Genomic DNA, 19,237 nt, shown 5'->3' with positions numbered 1-19,237 from the left:
TAGGTCTTGACAACTAAATGAACAGATGCTATCCTGTTAGCAGGCTTGTTTTAAAGAATGTTCATTCCAGGAGAAGAGCTTTCTAAAAACATATGGTAAGCTAAATATATTTAAGATTTTTCTCAGCTGGCTTCATCTGTACAGGAATATACCTCTCAGGTGAGATGCCCAGAATACCCACCATTAAGTGATCAGGGTTAAAATCCCCAGGTGAAAGGTACAACATACCCCAGAAAGGGTGAAAGGGAAAAAAAAATTATCTCTCCTTGTTAGTCCTAGAAATGTGATCATGATTGTAATTGATTTTTATAGCGATATGACACTGCACTAGCTGCAGATTATTGTAATATCAGCCATGTTGATTTAAATTCTACAAAACCTAACAAAAAAAGACAGGCTGCAGAGCAGGCCAATGCATGAGACAACAGCATGTTACAGATGATCAGGAGTCAGGCCGACCACAGTAGGTCACCTGTGACACCAAAAGGCATGCCAAAATGCAAAGGCTTTACCACAGTGCCGTTGAGCAAAAATGCCTAGCCTGCCAAAACAACAATACATCAGCATACTACCTGCTCCTGACAGTGGTGCTGAAGAATGCCAGAGCCCTTCTCTTTCTCTAAGGAACATCCTTTGCACATAATTTAATCATGAGAGAATACAAATTCTGATCCTTAACAGCTGAATAAATATTTCATTATTTTTGTAGCAGCAAGCTAAACATAAAAGCAAAGTATGTTAGCCATGCATAAGTAGGTAGGATCAAATACTCAGTATTGTGTTTGGTTCTCAATCTTAACAAAAGGATTTTTAGCAGACGACTAAGCACACTAAGTGCCAGAGTCAGTCAGATAAAATTAAACAAGCAGACTTGCGTCAGCAACATTAGGCCCCTAGCTATGTGTGAAGAACAGTATTAGAAGTGACAGGGGAACAAGTTCCACACAGCAAGCAAAACCTGAAGACTTCTTGCTGCATCAGCAAGTGATAACAGTAGACACCCAAACACGCACCTCCCACCTTTTGATTGTTTCATTCTTTAGTGAGAAGTTAACTCTTGACATTGCAAAGCCAAGCAACATGTGGATAGCAAGCCATACATCACCACTCAGAGCATGGGTATCAAGTGAAAAATAATCTGCTTGCAGCAGCCTGCTCGTCCGCACTGAAACACCATGTGTATGAACACAACTGATCACAGACACAGGAGAAGCTTCAAAAAGTAAAGCAAACTCATCATGGAGAGTGGCCAGTACAGATAACTTGAATTCCACTCTGCCTTGGACCTTTTTCCAGAGCTTCCACAAGTCCACCAGATTAGCCACCACACATTTTCTTTTCCTTAAGGAATGGTAAACATCTTATTAGGACTCTAAAAAATAAATACACAAGTTAAGTGTTACATACCAAGAGCAAGGTAGAAGATGGCAAGATTGTCATGCTCCTCTCATGACCTGACCTGAACTTTCCCAGCAGCTTGTGACTTCACTTACCAGTTTAATTGGTGGGTTTCTTTGCTGACCAGGTACTGTTGCTGCACAGGATTGCAAGAAAGCAATCCTTAGCACCCCATCCTTCAAGCAATCCTAAGCACCCCATCCTTAAAGTTTACTAACCAGCCAAGTGTCCAGCAGAACCTGCATCTCCTGCCTCACCAGATACCACCACACACATCAGATATGAGGCCATTTGAAGGACCTGCTCCTTCCTTCAGATCTTGTGCATTTTCCCTGGTGGAAATACTGATGCCTAAGATTAGTGTAGGCTACACTAACCCAAGTTGAAATCATGGTTATGAAGCCGAAGTGACAGGCTTATCATGATTGTGAAATCATGATAAGCCTGTCCTACATGAGAGGTCAGACTAAAATGAAAGATTATAAGAGGTCTTTTCTTAGGACTTCTGCAAAATTGCCTCATTTTTAAATTCCTGCAGTCTTGATGCCTCCAATGGTGGCACTGCATATACAGCATACATAAAAACCAGCACCCCATTTTGCCTTCCTTTTTCAAGTATAACAAGAAATTTCATGTTTTCAGAGCAAAAGAGGTTTGTTAGGAGACAAGAAAACGGGAAGGGGAACAAAGTAGCTTGGTAAGTAACCAGCTAGCAGTTCACTTTCCATTCTGACAAGCTCAACGTTTCTTTGTCATGATTCTGTTCTTTCTGTATCCAGCTAAGAGATTCCAAAAATTTTGGAGACAGAAGGGTAATGAACCACATATCAGTTTTTTCTTTTGCTATTAACACATGTAAGGACAGGGGGAGAAAGGGAGAAGTAAGGACTAATTAGAAAGATGAGAATTTTGTTTCCTCTTCAAATTTTCATATATATATATATATATATATATATATATATATACATATATATGAAAATATATCCCAGAACATCCTGAGTTGGAAGGGACTCGCAATGACCTTTGAAGTCCAGCTCCTGTTCCTGCACAGAACACCCCAGAAATCACACCCTGTGCCTGAGAGCATTGTCCAAAAGCTTCTTGAACCCTCCCAGGCTTGGTGTTGTGACCACTTCCTGGGAAGCCTGTTCCAGTGCCCAGCCACCTTCTTGGTGAAGAACGTTTTTTTAATAACCAACCTAAACCTCCCCTGACACAACTTCAAGCCACTCCCTCGGGTCCTGTCACTGGACACATGATTGAATTTATTTATTACATCAAAGAGAGAGGAAATGGCTATTCTTAAATTTATTTTTTAATTTTTAAGTGAAAAAAATACCATTACTACTTGCAAAAACTGATGATCCCAATGATTCTCTATAGGTTACATTAGGTAGAACAAGGATAGAAATAGGGTACAAGCTAAATTCACTTAACCAAGGATCAATATCTTCTCTCCTGCACAATACTCTCTTGATACTTACAGAGATCACATTTTTCTTTCCTGAGATATTTCCAATTTTGCAGCTCCCCAAAGACTCATATGTTTTTTGCAACTGACCAAGAATTTCCAATTTTGAAGAAGTTTAAGTGTGGAAGTGCTCACTTTACAGATATTTTTTGCCAGAATATTATAAATTATTCTGATATTTTCACCAACCAAGTTTGATCTTTTCATGTTCAACTCTAAAGATGAGCAGCCAAAAAGCAGTCAGTTTCTTTGTGATCAATTCAAAAACAATTGAAGCACAACTAAAATGATCAATGTAAAGAATATGCTGTAACACAATTACTGAAGAATGCAATTATGGATCACTAAACCTTTTAAAGGAAGTTCAATCTAAGTTAGAAAAGTCCATAGCTGTAAGTGTATCTCCATATTAATCTTGCTTACAGCCTAGTAGACGTCATTAACAGGAATCAAGTTGCCACAGTCTTCAGCTGAAGAGAAAGAGAAGCTTTAGGCACAGATTTAGATGAGCTTATGTGCATGGTGGAAGAAAAGCTTCTGTACTCAGGCATGAGGTTCCTTGCATGCAGGAATTTGCATTTCACTTTGTTTCATGTCTTTTCTCTCTGCTCAATCCTCTACCCTGTCCAGGCCTCCCTAAGTGGCAGATCAAGCCTCCAGCATATCAGCCACTCTTTTCAGGTTTGTATCATCTGCAAATGTGGAGAAGTCCAAGTACTCTCTCCCATCATCCAGATCACTAATGAGGAAGATAAACAGCTTTGGACCTAGCATCAACACTTGAGGTACTTCACTAGCAATTGGTTTCTAGCTACATTTTGTGCCTCTGACCATAGAGATCTGAGCACACCAGTTCAGATGGTTTATAATCCAAATATCTTTCTAAAGACAGGTTAAATAACATCTATTTCTCCTCCACTGGGCCTCTCATTTCTTCACCCTTTTGTTATTCATAGACCTAGAAACAGTCTCCAGGAATAGTTATTCCATTGTTCTCTAAGTATGGAAGTAAAACTGATCAGTCCATAGTTCCCTGGATCTTCCTTCTTGCCCTTCAAGTAGGGTGTGATACCTGCTATCTTCCAGCCCTCAGTCATCTCCTGATCACTGTGGCTTTTTAAATGCTGTCACATCACTCAGCCCTCTCAGCACGCATGGTGGCATCCTGTTCTAGGGACATGTACATGACCAGTTTAAGCGTTCCTTAACCTGATCTACTTGATCTTAGGTTTTCTTCCTAGCTATAGAATTTTCTTCTAGTCTCAAGAACCTGGGATTCCTGAAAGGTAAATCTTATCATTAAAGACCAAGCTGAAGAAGGTATTGATTACCTTCACCCCTTTAAGTGTCCTTTGTTACCAGAGTGTCTACCCTGTTAAGGGCAGAGTTTTCCCTCAGCTTCTTTTTGCTGCTGACGTACTGGTAGAAGATTTTTATGCCACTCTTTGCAACCCCTCATCAGACTCACCTCCAGGTGGATTTTGGTTTTCCTAATCCCATCCTTGGCAGATTGAACAGTTACTCTACCTACCTATTGTCTTGGCCACCTAAGCACCTGCTCTTGCTTCTTGCACCCTTCTTTCTGTGCCCAAATTTTTCCAGGAGCTCCTTGCTTACCCAAGCAGACCTCCTGCCACCTCCTGATTGATTTCATGCTCTTGGAGATAACCTCTCTTGAGCTTTTGAACTTAAGATCTCTGGAGCTTATTGAGTCCATTTTCTCCATCTGGCTGGAGTTAAAGAAGATGCAAAGGAGTTAGAAATACCATCCTGAGAATGGTATGAGCTGGGAGCAGGCCAAAGGCAGAGTAGCACAGGAGAGCACAAAATCTATAAGGACTCTGCTCTATGGTCCCTCTATGGCTGGCATGGATTGCAAAGCACAGTGCAATTTCAGGATACTCTGATGTTGCTCTAATATTATACCTAAGAGCTGTCAGTTGTCCCAGCATACAAAGGTGGATTGCAGCTATCCTTCTTTCTTGTTACCTTACATTCTGATACAAAGAGAACAACTGAGAATTGGGGTCTCAGGAGCCAAAAGTCACACTCCCTTTTCTGACCCAAGGCAAGGGGAGGCTCTCCTCATACTTTTAAGCTATTCAACAGCTCTCTTCCTAAACTACTGAGTGTGACTTTACTTCCTGATCCTTGAGAGAGACCCTTGCTATTTCTCACTTTGGTTTCTCTGACCTGCCATGCCTTTGTCTCTCACTGCAGCTTATTCCATTAAAGGTCCAACTTTGCTTCACTGTCACTTCAAGCTTCGTTCCCACACCTCTAAAATAATTTAAAAGAAATTACTCAAAGATGTTATCAAAACATAGAACATCAAAGACCAACATTAATGAAGTTGTAACAACTTAATGCTTCATCACATGTTAAGCAAAGCCATGGCCTGTTTAGCACTAGAAAGGTTATTATTAGCAAAAGTTTAAACAGGAGCTTGCTTTGTTGTGAAAAAGCACTTCTTGAACTCACCAAGCCCCATGCACCAGGACACCTCCTTCTCACTTATCAGCTGTCTGCAGCTGTACTCCAGGTCTCACTTGTTGCTGTAGAGAGGAGAGGAACTGGCCACAGAAAATAAATCCCCCCATGGGCCATCTCAGCACGCCACAGGACTCTGACGGAGCACAGGACCCTGGCACACTGCACACCACACACCTGAGAGTCACAGCTTGCTTTGGGTTCATCACACCCACCAAAAACACCGCAAGCCTCCCCTGTCAACTGATTCAAAACATAGATTGTCCCAGAAAATCCAAGAAGTCTGATGTCTGTGGCTCTTGGCCCAAGCAGCTGGCTAATATTCAAACCTCTACACCATTAGAACACAGTTCAATCACTGAAAACAAATTAACATCTGCAAATCAGTTTATTAACTGTAAACATGCCCAAAACATCCACCAATCTTTCAAGTACAGCAGAAGCAAAGGCTTGGCAGCTTCCTACCTCAGAAACCTCAAGAGTCTCTCACAGACTCTGTTTGAAAGAACTACTTCAGCTCCTGTCAAGGTAAAAATCACACTTGCTCTGTCTACATGCACAGCCTGAAATCATAAATCCATGTCCTGGTATTGCAGCCAAGGATACTCCTCAGTACTTATGTCTTGAATAAAACTGCTATAGATACCTACCACCTCAGGCTATCTTTATTCACAGCTCTTTTCACTACTGGTAAAACAGCTTTTTTACTTCTCTGGAGTCATCAAAGGGTTCTTTTTCAGGCTCTTTAGAGCAGTCTATCATCTCCAGCTGCCAGTCATTAGTACCTTCCAGGCTGTTTTTATTTCTTTTATAATGAGGCAAATTAGGAAAATATATATACTTACATGCACATATACATAAATTAGGCAAATGTATATACATACATATACATATATGTATGCATTTATTAACAAGGAAGCAAAGGCCTTGTTTTCTAGGCTGTTAGACAAAGCAAGTAGAATTTTTTTTTCCCAATGGAAATGCTTTGAAAAAAATCAGAAAGTGGCTTGGAATCGATATAACTTCCTCAGTCAATCCCGAAATAAATCCAAACCAAGGAAGATAACTGCAGACAAACTGAGTGAAAATTAAGTCTCTTAAGAGCTGAAAAGCTACACAACACTTGAGCATGGCAAGAAAAAGATTGACCAAGTGTTTAAATTATGAATAACAATAATTTTTAAAAATCTCTACACTGCTGAGCAATCCTATCAGTTTCCAGCCCCTGGTTTCCCATTCTAGGCTTTGTTCTGGGTCTGCACCCCAGCCATCCCAGAGTTTATTACTGAGGCAAGTAGCTGTGTAGCCCTGCAGATCTCAGGATTCAACAGACTAAGGGCGTGGAGGGAGGAGTCACTGTCAGAAGAGTCCTGCCACAGGAGACTGAGTCAGAGAGAAACAGTCATCAAGAGACCAAATACTCTTGACCAAATTCACTAGGTATCAGTGGTGTCAAGGATTCTCATTTCTCCCACATCTCTAGACAATTCGATCCTCCAAGACATAACTTATTTTGAAACAGGTCGTGCAAAGTTACACCATCAACTCTCTCCCGGCAGCCTGGAAAACCTTTCCCCAGGGGGGAACAAATTACTCTCTACAACTACCTGAAAGGAGGTTGTAGTGAGGTGGCTGTTGGTCTCTCCCTCTTGGTGACAGAATGTGAGAAAACAGCCTCAAGCTGTACCTCAAGGGGAGGTTTAGATCCAATATGAGGAAAATTTTCTTCTCTGGAAGGGTCGACAGATGTCAGAATGGCTGCCCAGGGAAGCAATAGAATTGCCATCCCTAGAGTTGTTCAAAAGGCATGTGGATGTTGCACTTGGAGATTTGGCTTAATCACCACTGTTAGGTTAGCAGTTAGACTCAGTAATCTTGGAGACCTTCTCCAACCTCAATTTCTCCAGGCATTCAGTTTGAGCACAAAACTTGTGTGCAGTATTGCTGGGATACTGGTAGGTAGAGAGAATGAAGTTCAGCATCCCAATTAACAGGCAGAGCTCCCATCTGTAGTGCAAGCCATTCAGCAAGATTTTTTTTTTTTTTTCTCAAAACAGACAGATTAACCAAATGGAAGGGGAGGAAAAAGCAATGGGAGGATCACACACCTTCTTAACAAATGACTTTATTTTTATTTAATTTTGGTTTTTCTTTCCGTTTCTTAAAGGGGTGCTTTTTCTGGCTAAACAGATGATCACATCTTGCCCAAAGTTTTCTCTTAAAGCTTGACAAGGAGCCTAGTGCACAATTATGGCATGTAAAGGAAGGATACTTCATTAGGAGCAAAGGGAAAAAAAAAAAAAAAAAAAAAAAAGACATCCCAATTTCCTTCTGGCATTAAAGGAAATGCTTTGGTACACCTTGTACAGATAGGTACAAACCCTAGCAAGTTCTTCTCTCTACTGTCTCAGATCAGAAACATTCTAAGCTACCATGGAATTCAAGTCTTCAATTGGTCACTGATTTATCCTTTTTTCAAGTTGAGTCTTATTTTCAGTTGACTTATAACACATCATTTTTCTTCTAAAAAATGTAGTTAAAACAAACAAACCCCATTTTCAGAACGTGCTCTATCTCCTCTCCAAAAAAGTCTGTCCTTAAATGCTACAGAACTGGCTACATAAAAACTATGTCTCCTTAAAACCAATATGCCTGAAAGGAGGTAAAAAAAAAAAAAAAAAAAAGGAGATCCAATGTGCCTTGTCAAAAAGACACATCAGCAAACATTTTACTGCCAGTCAAAAGAAAACTCCATCCATGAAAGCTACAAATGAATTTCACATACAGCTACAACCCAGCAGTTGTTCCCAGGTCTTGCTAAATGGCATTCTCTGTCCTGTTGGAACCACTTCATAGGATACATCACCAAGAGATCAATATGATCTTTCTTCTATACTTTAAAACAGTGGATACACTAAGTGGATTCTATAATTATGGATAACATTGTAACCTTCATCACACACCTCAGGCCTCACACTCACTTTTGCCACCCAACACCAACATTTTAATCCACAGGATCAGCAAATATACACCACATGCAATGTGAGATCAATATGGTAGCCTTTCTACCTCCAGAAGGCAAACACTTCAAGATATAATGCCAGTTCAGAATCAAAAGTCAGGCCAGAGACACAGGAAAAAGTGAATTCCACAGCTTTGAAGTTTGTGAAGGATCTTCTGGCCCATTTTAAAATACACCACAGGGAAATAAAAAAAAAAAAAATGGACAAAGTACAGAAAGTTCAGGGCACCTTCCCCGGGTGGTGGTGATCTGGACTGATATACCTAAAAGCCTTCCAATTCCTTAGGAATGTCTCAAATTACATTTCTCAAATCATGTTTTTAAATGCCGTCATGTCTCCATAGCAGCCACTGATCTAGATGGCCTTGGGGAAGTAAATCCTTAACTCTAAGGGAAGAGGCAAGCATATTTGTATTAAATATGGAAACTTCTCTCAATGACAAGTGCATTGCCTGAGATACAACATGTAAGCAGATATGCCGACACCTTATTGTCAAAATGCTGTTTGCAAAGAAAAGAACAAACTATGCGGAAAGAAGCCAGAAAGAGCAAGCTGACTGCCTAAAAGGCAGAGCACTGCAGGAAAGGAAGAGAATAATTCTTTGTGGGATGATATCATCCCCTACACTTCCCATGCAAGAGTATCTTTATTTCACAGTCAGCACATTCTGACAAAATGACAAAAATTTGGAATACTCAAAAGAGCAAATACAAGAAATAGTATTATCTTGGGAGCAGACAAACAAGTACCTGAACTTCATCGTCTGCTCAAGAGGAAATCAAACCCCAGAACCAAGCACCCAGATGCAGTAACACTGGCAGAGGATGTACATTGTAAGCTGTGTACAGTCTCCAAAGCCAGTGAAATGTTTGACAGGAGAATACAAGTTGGCAACATTGCTTAATCTGCATTTCAAGGGCAGGGCTGAAATTGTAGTTGCACACAGTCCAAACATAGATATCAAAGGGACTTCTTCTATACCTTCTCCTGAAGGAAGCCAGCCAATCATCTTCCCTTTTCAAGTACAGGTCTCTATATCCATGCTCCCTGGGAGACATGAACGTAGAAAGTGGTTAAATAAACAGCTCTGCGCCTCTTATTGTCTTAACAGAATATCAATAAGGACAATCTGGAGAAGGATTTTATCCTTTGGAGTCCTTTTTGCATCAAACCAGGTTAATAAAGAAGTAGAACCTCGACCTGTCTCTGTTCCGTGGGAGCATATTTCCACAATTATCAATACTGATCAGTCCAAAAGAAGACAGTCATCTCCTTTCAAAAAGCATGACCTGTTTCTTAACGCCCTATTTCTAGACCTGATATCTCTGGCTGCTCAGTTCAGCTGTTATGAAGTAACAGCAACAATTGCACAGGCAAAACCAAAGCATCTTGATTCCCTGCAGTTCTAGAAAACACTTCTATCAATACATTAAAAAAATTACTCCAGGAGATACATTTCACAAAAAGAGAGGAGTAGGAAAACTCTGCCAGAAGGTAATGGTAGTGTTCAGAGAGCCCAGCTATCCAGCATTAATAGCCTGATTTTCAGAGCTGTTGAGCCCTCTTTTTTCTCCCAGCAAAATTTTGACCACTAATTTCTTCTGTGGGAAAAAAATATAAGGTCCAAAACAAGAGAAAATTTGAGTTAATCCTTCAAGCACCACCCCTGGTGCCTGGAGGATGGTGGCTGCATACCCTGCTGTGTCAGATTAAAAAAGTGACACCACCCAAGCATTTAGAGCAGAGGTAACACCGGCTTTACATTCTGCAACAGCCTTGCAGTATTTGCAACTAACAGGATGAGATTTTTCCACATGAGCCTAGGGCTAAAGCCTGAAGCCCTTAAGCACTCGCCCATGCTTTAAATTCACTTAAAATCTGCAATATGGACCCATATTACCCATTTATTACAATTAAATGCTCATTTTATCTTTGTTGCCTACCACCAAAAGCGAACATCAAGTCAAATGGACTGTTTAAAACATAATCCTCACTGCAATTGTGTTTATTTTAATGCTACAAAACTGTATAATTATTGCTTCATTTTTTAAATTGTTAATTGTCATATTTCTCTTTATCTTTTCTTTCTAACAAAAAAGGGTGATGCGTAGTGTTGCATTTTAGTTAAATGCAACACTACACAAACTGTCTCACCCCTCTGAAATGCATGGTATATCCCAAGCCTGTGGTCCTGCCCTGAACCATCATGTATCTGTAATCCCATTGGCCCAAGTCTCATTCCGTGCCCACTTTGAATTTCCCTCTTAAACTGTGCGAGGCAGATCAGACCTTCTCTTGGCCCTCCCCTAGGCTCTCCCTCTCTCTCCGCCTCCCTCCCCCTTTCCCTCCCCCCTCAGTAGCCATGCTGTTCCCGGGGGTAGGACCCCCAATAATCCCTCATCAATCAGCACCCTCAGAAGCCATGTGGAGTCTCCTTGCCTGCCCGCTGCTGCCAGCGAACTCACAGCCTAGGGGGCACTCCGGGGACACCCCGGAGCGCCCCTCCCTCCAAAACTAACTGCTACATCCACCTCTTTGGGAAAAGGGTCAGATGTAAACCATTAAGACTGATGATCTCATTGTTCAGATTGAACAGATTGAAGTGAAGGCAGAATTAGGAGAGAGGTAGCTGAGGGCAGGTACCCTAAAGACATATACAGCTGTTGATACCAAGTATAAAACCAAAATTACTATCAACCCCCAAATAAAGAGCTATGGAGCAGGTATGGGCACAACATGAAGAGAAACCCAGAGGTAGGGGTGTCAAGTCCCAGGTGTTTCTTGAAATAACATGAAGTTATGCTCCTTGCCAGAGAACATTATGGATGCATTTCCACTGGTCAGAAAAAGCCTGGACACAATTACAGAAGAAAATGCTGCTGAGGACTAGTAATACAAATCACCTCTTCTTGGACGCCCCCATGTCCCTAATTCCTTTGCCTGGGAGAGAATTCTAGGAAAATACTACTAAATGCCAGGCCTGTTCCTATACCTTCTGTTAGACCTTAGTGCCCTCATCAGAGAGGGGACATTAACTTAAATGGGCTTGGATCTGACAAGACCCTTCTCAGGAGAAACCAGGTTATTCTAGGACATGGGTCTGGACTATCTAAAGGATGCAGATATGGTACAGTGAAGCAGGCACAGAGTCAAAGCCCCTGGCTCTTTCTGACAGAGCATCCAGTACTGTGAAGATTTGTTACAAAAAGAACAAGCAGCATTATCAAAGAGATTAATATTCAGCTAGTAACAAGGGGAGCCAAATACCAATCGGAAAACAGCATCTCATCTATTTTTAATATTAGCACTCCTCTTAGCAGTATGAAACAGGGATGAAGAAAGGAAGTAGAAAGGAAAAATAGGGAGGAATATCTTACCTGTCAACATCTTCATATCTCCAAACAAGCCAGTAAAAGACAAAAGAAGCATAAATCAATTGCAGAAGTAAGTGTCACAGAGATGTATTAAAGGTTAGGTTAAAAAAATCCTGACTCTAAAAGAAATGTGGAATGAAGAAAAAAAAAATCCAATACTGTTTGAATAATTCCTCAAAACAATCTATGGACTATCTTTAACAATTTTTGCTTGCATGCAAAAGTATTGAATATATTCACTCATTTTTGAAATATACCACCAATTATATATTGGCCAAGTATCTAATCATTCAAAGCGTGACAAGTCCAAAATGATAAAGAACATTGTTGCTGTTGTTATGATGATCTATTCTTGCTGCTTCTCACATTTTTCCCTTTCTTCACATAGTGATGATACAGATGAAACAGACCACCATTGTAAATCACACAACTACAAAATGCATTCTCTCTCCCACCCCAGTCTTTCAAGCTTTTCTAGTCAAGGTTTAATGTAAACAAACAAACAAAAAAAAAATTGTAAGATCCTATTGTTAACTCTTAGTACAATGAGCTTGGGAACAAAGTAAGCACAGTCTTCAAATATGAATATTCAAAGCTAGGCACTTTAGTCCACAAATACCATTTAAATACGAATTGCAATATCCAAAATTAAGACCCTCTTCTTTATTCGTGTCCTTTGAAAGCAGCTTCTGCTCCTATTCAGAGGAAATGTCTGAAGTGTTGACCTCAATATATGTTGCCACCTCTTTAAAACACCTTACCTCTTTTCCTTGTCTGTTGTGCTTTGGGTTTTTTTCCTAGTGAATTGGGGTTTTATTATTGAATAATGATGAAGACCTTGATCACTTGCTAAAAATTGTCTGTCAAGTGCACACAGCTGGCAGGCAACAAATGCAACTTGGTTACTCAGAGCATAAATCAGTTTTGCTGGATAGTGTGAAGCCAGAGGAAATGTGGTTTTAATACTTTCATGATCTAATTACTGTTGCCTGCAGTAGAAGAATGGACTTAATTATCCATGTCTTTTCCACGTATTTTCCTATGCCCTGAACTTAGCATGTAGATGACCAGATTCACTGTGGAACCACAGAAATGCAGAAAACTTATCCTAAACCATCTATCAGGATGGTTCTTACCTGCATTAGCTGCAGCATTCTTCATCCCTCCTTCCTTTGCAAACATTATTAATCTGCTTTCACAGGGTAGCTACACTTAGGATACTTGCCTTGTTTTTGCAAGCACAAGTAGCTCATACAAAGTCTGAACGGTGAATAGAGTGTTATTCCCTGAATTTTCAGAATAACTTGTCTGAAGATAAAATAAGGCTCAAGTTGTCAAAGTTTTAACTTGCCACCCTTCACTTTATGCAAACATTACACTTTAAGGAAAAGAATCATGAACACATCATGAAGAAGAATCACAAAAGAATTCTCACAAACAGATGTACCTGATGCTGCTACCACTATGGCAGGGTAGTTAAAACCAACTGATTTTTTCAAGTTCTTGTAAGTATACATGCATACATATGTATGCAAACATACATAGAACAGTCAAAGGCTTACCAAAAAAAAAACCCAAAAAAAGAGCTTTTCCTTAAACCAGATTGTCACCACCTGAAGAGGGTAAAAGAAAATCTATTATACAAAATAAAATAATAGGGCTAGCACAGATCTGTTGCTTAAGTCATTAGAAAAAGAAAACGATTAGTAATTAACAGCACAGACTTTGACCAGAGAAGGCAGTTGCCTCTGCTGTTTCCTCTCCTCAAAGAAAAACACACCCCAAATACCCCACCTTCTGTATCTTCCTTCTGTCTTGTACAGGGTTTTTTCAGAAGAGCATACGGACTCCAGATCCGCTCAACCCAGTGTCTTCTGCCCACCTGTAGAAATACCAGAACCTTTGGAACTGAACTGCCAAGTAGGGATGGATGCTTCTGCAGTACCACTCTTCCTTTCTGTTCAGCAGAGACCTTATGGGCTGGGAGTTTTGCATTTAAAAATCTCTGAACAGGCTTTCCTTCTTAAACTGATCCAATCACTTCTGTCACCATGCAAATTGTAGCACCTCCTGAAGCATGCTAAATGTGTACTGTGTGAGGATGTGCCTCATATTTGGTTTGATCTGCCACCGGTGAGTTACATTTCTTGTCATGCTCAGACACACTGAGCAATCACTCCTCATTCACCATTTCTGTGACTCCTATACCTTCCCCAGTCACCTCAGAGTTTGTTTTGCATGTAACACCTAATTTCTACCCTTTATTTCTACAGCAGCAATGCTGTAGTCCAAGTGCCTGTGCTTGCCAGGAACACTGCCTAGCATCAGGGGCAAAGGCTGTGCTGGCAACAGCAGGAACAACACTGTCCGTGGATGGCTCCTAGCTGTGAAGAAACACACACACAAAATTCATGCATGATCTAAGACCAAGGCCTTTAAATTCAGACAGAGTTGTGTGTCACCTGCAGTGACCTTTCCTACAGGAAAATGCAGTAAGATTGGGTTTTAATGCTATTTTTAAAAATAAATTATTTTGATTAGGGTGTGATTGACCATTTGCTCTTTGTCTTTCTACATTGATATTACCACCCCATTTTCTTCAGGGCTCTATAGTACCTGTCTACACAGAATGAGAAAAATAGGCAGACAAAAATATATTTCTGTAGCTTTTCCTTTTTGCCTGTAGTGAAATTTTACATATCCCTTCGTGAAATGCAAGGTCGCTCTACGTGGTGTCTGCTGTCATTTTCAGAGGAGAGTCAACAGTTCCTAGGACACTAGTGCTCTTCAGCCCCTCTCACTCCTGCTGGACAAAGAACAAAAGAGGAAGTGGCATAAAACCTCTCTCTAACAGGTATTGTTCAGAAACAAATATTTTCTTTCTATGCTTTTGAAAATAGGACTTAAATCTTGGGACATCCATCAACAATTCCACTGGAGACAAATCGGTCTTTCCTCCACTGCTTCTGGAAGAAAATTGAATAGGAGTTGGTTTTCTTTCCTCCTTACACCGATGTACCCTTTAGCCACAGAGAAAGTCAAAAAATTCCCCACAACTATGTCAGCATCACAGCTGATTTTCAAGTTACAGAGATGATGAAGGGAAATAAAACCCCATACTACTAAAGAAGTTTAAACATAAAACATCTCAGTGTAATTTGATAGTGCATGAAAAGATTGTATATATTTAGCTGGGATAACAATGGTTTTCCCCCTTTACCCTGCCCTTTTCCCAGCACTAACTTGGTTTCCTCCCCCCTTTACCTCCTCACATCACTGGAGTCATTTTGGGTTCGTCTTAAAAGGCATTGAAGCTGTGAGCAAAGAGGATGGGCTTGATCACCATTGATCATGCAAATCAGGCAGCAAAGCAGAACCAGCTGGGCCTTGGACCAACCAGAGAGGAAGACCATGCTCAAATGGTGCCACAGCATCACAATTTCCCTTCTGAAGGCATTCATCACTCCCTTCCCCTTACTTAACAGCAGGCATGTCATCTGGAATGATGCTGAACTGTGTCTGGCAGAAAACAAGAGAAGAAAAAGCTAACATTTTGTGTTTGTGCAAGTGCTTCTGCTGGCATTTGGACCATTGCCAGTCTTATTCACTGCAAGCTTGCAGAGGGTTATGATGCTGTCTGGGCATTTGATGAAAACTGTAGAACCTCAGAACAGAGGCTTTTAGGTGTGAATTGTGTGTGCTCAATTGTAACACGGAGTTGCACTGACATTTGGAGCAGAAAACTGAAATTTCTCAGAATTTGCTTCCCTCCTTCCTCCCCACCTAAACAGAGCTCTTCTGATGTCCCATTAATATACTATTCTTTGAAAAATTACTTATGTAAGGAGGATGACTATTACAAATTCACTCCTCTGTAATAGCTACTCTCTCACTTTGAGGGAAAAAAGTCCAGTCTGGATGAAAGTAATCTCATTCTTTTTTAAATTTTGTGTTAGAATATATAGGCAGCATTATCATTTGAACTACACCTACAACACATGTGAAATTTCTAAAACCCTCGCAGATGTAAATGTTTTTCCCTCTTCAGATGTTATAAATAGAAAATAATTCTTTCTTCTGCCATTCCTAGCATAAAGCCTTTGAGAACTGGTGTCAGATGCAAAGAACCGCAAACCAGCCCCAGACAAAACACACAGCAGCTATCAACTGCCTAAGGAGACTGATAATACGAGACTTTACACTTCACAGTCCCCCAGGTTTGAACCTGCCCTCGGTATGTGACACACTTCAATGAAACAGAACAGTTGCAACACATTTCGACATGGAAGAAAATAAGATAGAAAACAGTTGATCTGCACAGAAGTAGCAGCTACAAAGCCTGCATAGCTGGACAGAGCCAATGTCAGACTTCAAATGCTTAATACAAAGAATTCAAAGTTAACATTTTGGCATTCAAATAAGAATTCATCTTTACAACCCAAAGTACATTTTACAGTAAAGGATTATAGGTGTACACAGGAAGAAAGCCTAGGTTTAAGGTGTGCATTGGTAGGACCAGGCAAGAGGAGTACAAAGTGCTCAAGCAAGAATTCATAAGGAGATATGAAATCCCAGGAGCACAGGCTGATTTAGGTTCAGAAGTATAAAAAACACCAAAGGATATGTTTTAGAAGAAGCACCAGACATGTAGCAGACAATTTTGGACTAAATATTCATTCATGTGTTTAGGAGACAGTAGAAAAATTGGTACATTGTACCACAGATTTTCCAGACCCAAGTATTAATGGAAAAAACAAGAGGAAAATAAACCACTACTGCTCACACCCCCACATATTCCAACCTCTAATTGTAATTAGAGGCATCTGTAATTCATATGTACTTCTAATGAAAGTTATGGTAAAGGTACTGTAAAGCAAGGAGTTCCTGTACAGCACCACAGAGTAGAGCCTCACTTGTTGGGGAACCTGGGATTTTGTCCTTTGAACTTCCAGGAGGTTATTTTCACTTACACTAGGGGCCCAGAAGAGATGTACCATTACTGCGTCTCCTTGTGATTAAAATTGAATAGCTAGAGATCAAGAGAGCTTTGACATCATATTCAATTACACACAGTAATTATAAAAGAAAACAGCAGCAATTGTCTCACAGTATGACACATACACTGAACATTTTAGTGTGGGGTGCTAAGTTCAATTCTCAGCAGTACTGTAGCTCATGACCACTGGTGCCTGCTTAAGTCACCAAATGAAGTTTGACATCACTGACCTAGATCTCAGTGTCAGGAAAGGATTTACAAATTAAAACTAGAATCTAGCAGACTTGCCTAATAGGCTGGAGAGATCATTGTAGATCATAACACAATGTCACCTGTCAAATGTGCACACCTAGAGCTGTCAGGAAGGGTACCTGTGACAGTGCCCACACTGGAAGAGGAACTGTACACATACTAAAGCAACTGGAAACAGAGAGGACAAGTACCATCTGGGGGTTCAAGATTCCTGTGTTTCAGACTGAAAGAGAACATTAGTGCAAGCTACAGAAGATCAAGTGTTTCAAAATCATAAAAACAAGAGAAATAATTATGATAAAATCTTTGTGAGAAAATAGGAAGAGAATAAGCAATTGCAAAATGTGCAGATAATTTGAGTGCAGTTGAAGACCATTCTAAAGTGATTAGACTGGAAGTCAGTACTTCTGAGACAAATTCATTTTAGAGGTGATGAAAAATACTTCTTGCTGTGCAGTAGAGCTGTTTCTATCAACACCTAGATGTGACTCAGAAGTGTTACAGTATTTAGACATCTCACGATTTTGTAAACACCATTAATCTAAAAAGGACAGAGATATCCTTTCATTCAAAAATTATATGATGAATGTAACCAACCAGAAATATCTCAATTAAAATAATAAAGTTTTGAAAATGCTCTCTCATTGAAATGTTCCTAGTGTAAATAAAATTTCCATCTCACATTCAGGAAATTGTCATAGTTTAACCACACAAGTATCTCAACAGTTTAGAAATTTGCACAGGGTAATTTTGCACTAGATATTTCATTTATCTTTTAAGAGAGTTCAAGTCAAAACAGATTGGCCTGACCCAAATCTGGGGTTTATGTGTAATTGTTTTTAAAATAAACAATTTGCTCCAGCTCGTGACAGGAAAAACCCCAAACATCCATAGTTAACACAGCGAAATCAGAACAAATCTCTATTGCAAAGAAGGTGTGCATTTCCACTGACTGATATTTATGTATTCTTATTTGTTCATGTGTAAGGTCCTCCTTGTTGGCATTTTGACTTCAAGGAGAACTTAGAGCATGAAGACTTGGACAGCACTTTCTCTCCAGAAAACTGAGAAGTAAACTCCACTAGGTAGGTAAAAGAGGCTGGGCTATCATCTGTAGAAACTTAATGACATGATAATTTTTTGGGGAGTCTGAGGAGTTGTGTCTTAACAGAATTTTACGCCTTCCCTCTTCTGAGCTTTCCTGGGTTTATACATTTCTGATCTTTTATGACTCTTTTGGTACAACTCAAGTGCAGGAGACCATTTTACAACACTGGAAAGGAGAATGAAAAGGCTGGGAGGCTTCTGGCTGATCTCTCTGTCCATTTAAGATGCCACTGCCTCCACCCCAAATCAGTAACTGGGGAGAGTTATTTTCCATCCTGCTCCTACTTAGATGAGCAAAGGTACAGCCAGAGTTTTTATCTGCAGTGAGTGAAAGAACTGTAAAAATGGTTGATTCTATTCTGAGCTTCCACCACCCCCTATTGACCCTCCCTTCCTTACTGATCACTACAATAATGATATTTTCCTCAAATTTTTTACCAGCTGACAATCAGTGACCCAAATCTACAATCAGTTTTACTTTTGATTGTGAAGGAGGAAACAAAAGGTCAATTGTAGCCAGAACACAGAACTGGCCCAGAAGAGAGGTAAAGTCTCATTCTACAAAGCCCATCCTTAGATTTTGTATAAGCGTCACAAGACATCTGACAAAACTCAGGCCCCATTTTTTTTCCCTTGCAGACCCATAACATTTGTCAGAGTAAAATGGATTCTGTCTAACATCTAGCATTTACAAGCTATGACAAGAAATAACTAGAGAATAATTTGCATCTGTGATTTACACAAGAGTATAACTTTGCTTTTTAGGATCTGGTGACATTAGCAGGGTGCTGTAGGGGAAAAATATGCATCATGTGAGCTAGGAACATAATCCAAAATCTGAAGAGAACAATTGTTGGGGTACTGTAGTTATTCATCTCTGCAGAGTCACTTTTTCCTCATTGAAAAAATTAAACTTCGAAACCAGTCAGCCTGCCTTCAGCTGCTTGTTCCTAGAATAGCTATCTAAAAGAAGACAAAATAAGGTGAGAAAGTAAATACAGGCAATGGAATCTCTTTCTTGTCTCTGTTACATGCAAAATGCCAGTTACTGTACCTCAGATTCATTCCCTAAAAATAAATTACTTTCCAAAGTGCTCTTGAAAGAAGACCCAGGTCAGTATATGCA

This window comes from Pyrgilauda ruficollis, unplaced genomic scaffold (assembly GCF_017590135.1).
Source record: "Pyrgilauda ruficollis isolate IOZ18807 unplaced genomic scaffold, ASM1759013v1 scaffold17, whole genome shotgun sequence".
Taxonomy (NCBI): Eukaryota; Metazoa; Chordata; class Aves; order Passeriformes; family Passeridae; genus Pyrgilauda; species Pyrgilauda ruficollis.
Note: the sequence above shows the minus strand (reverse complement) of the source record.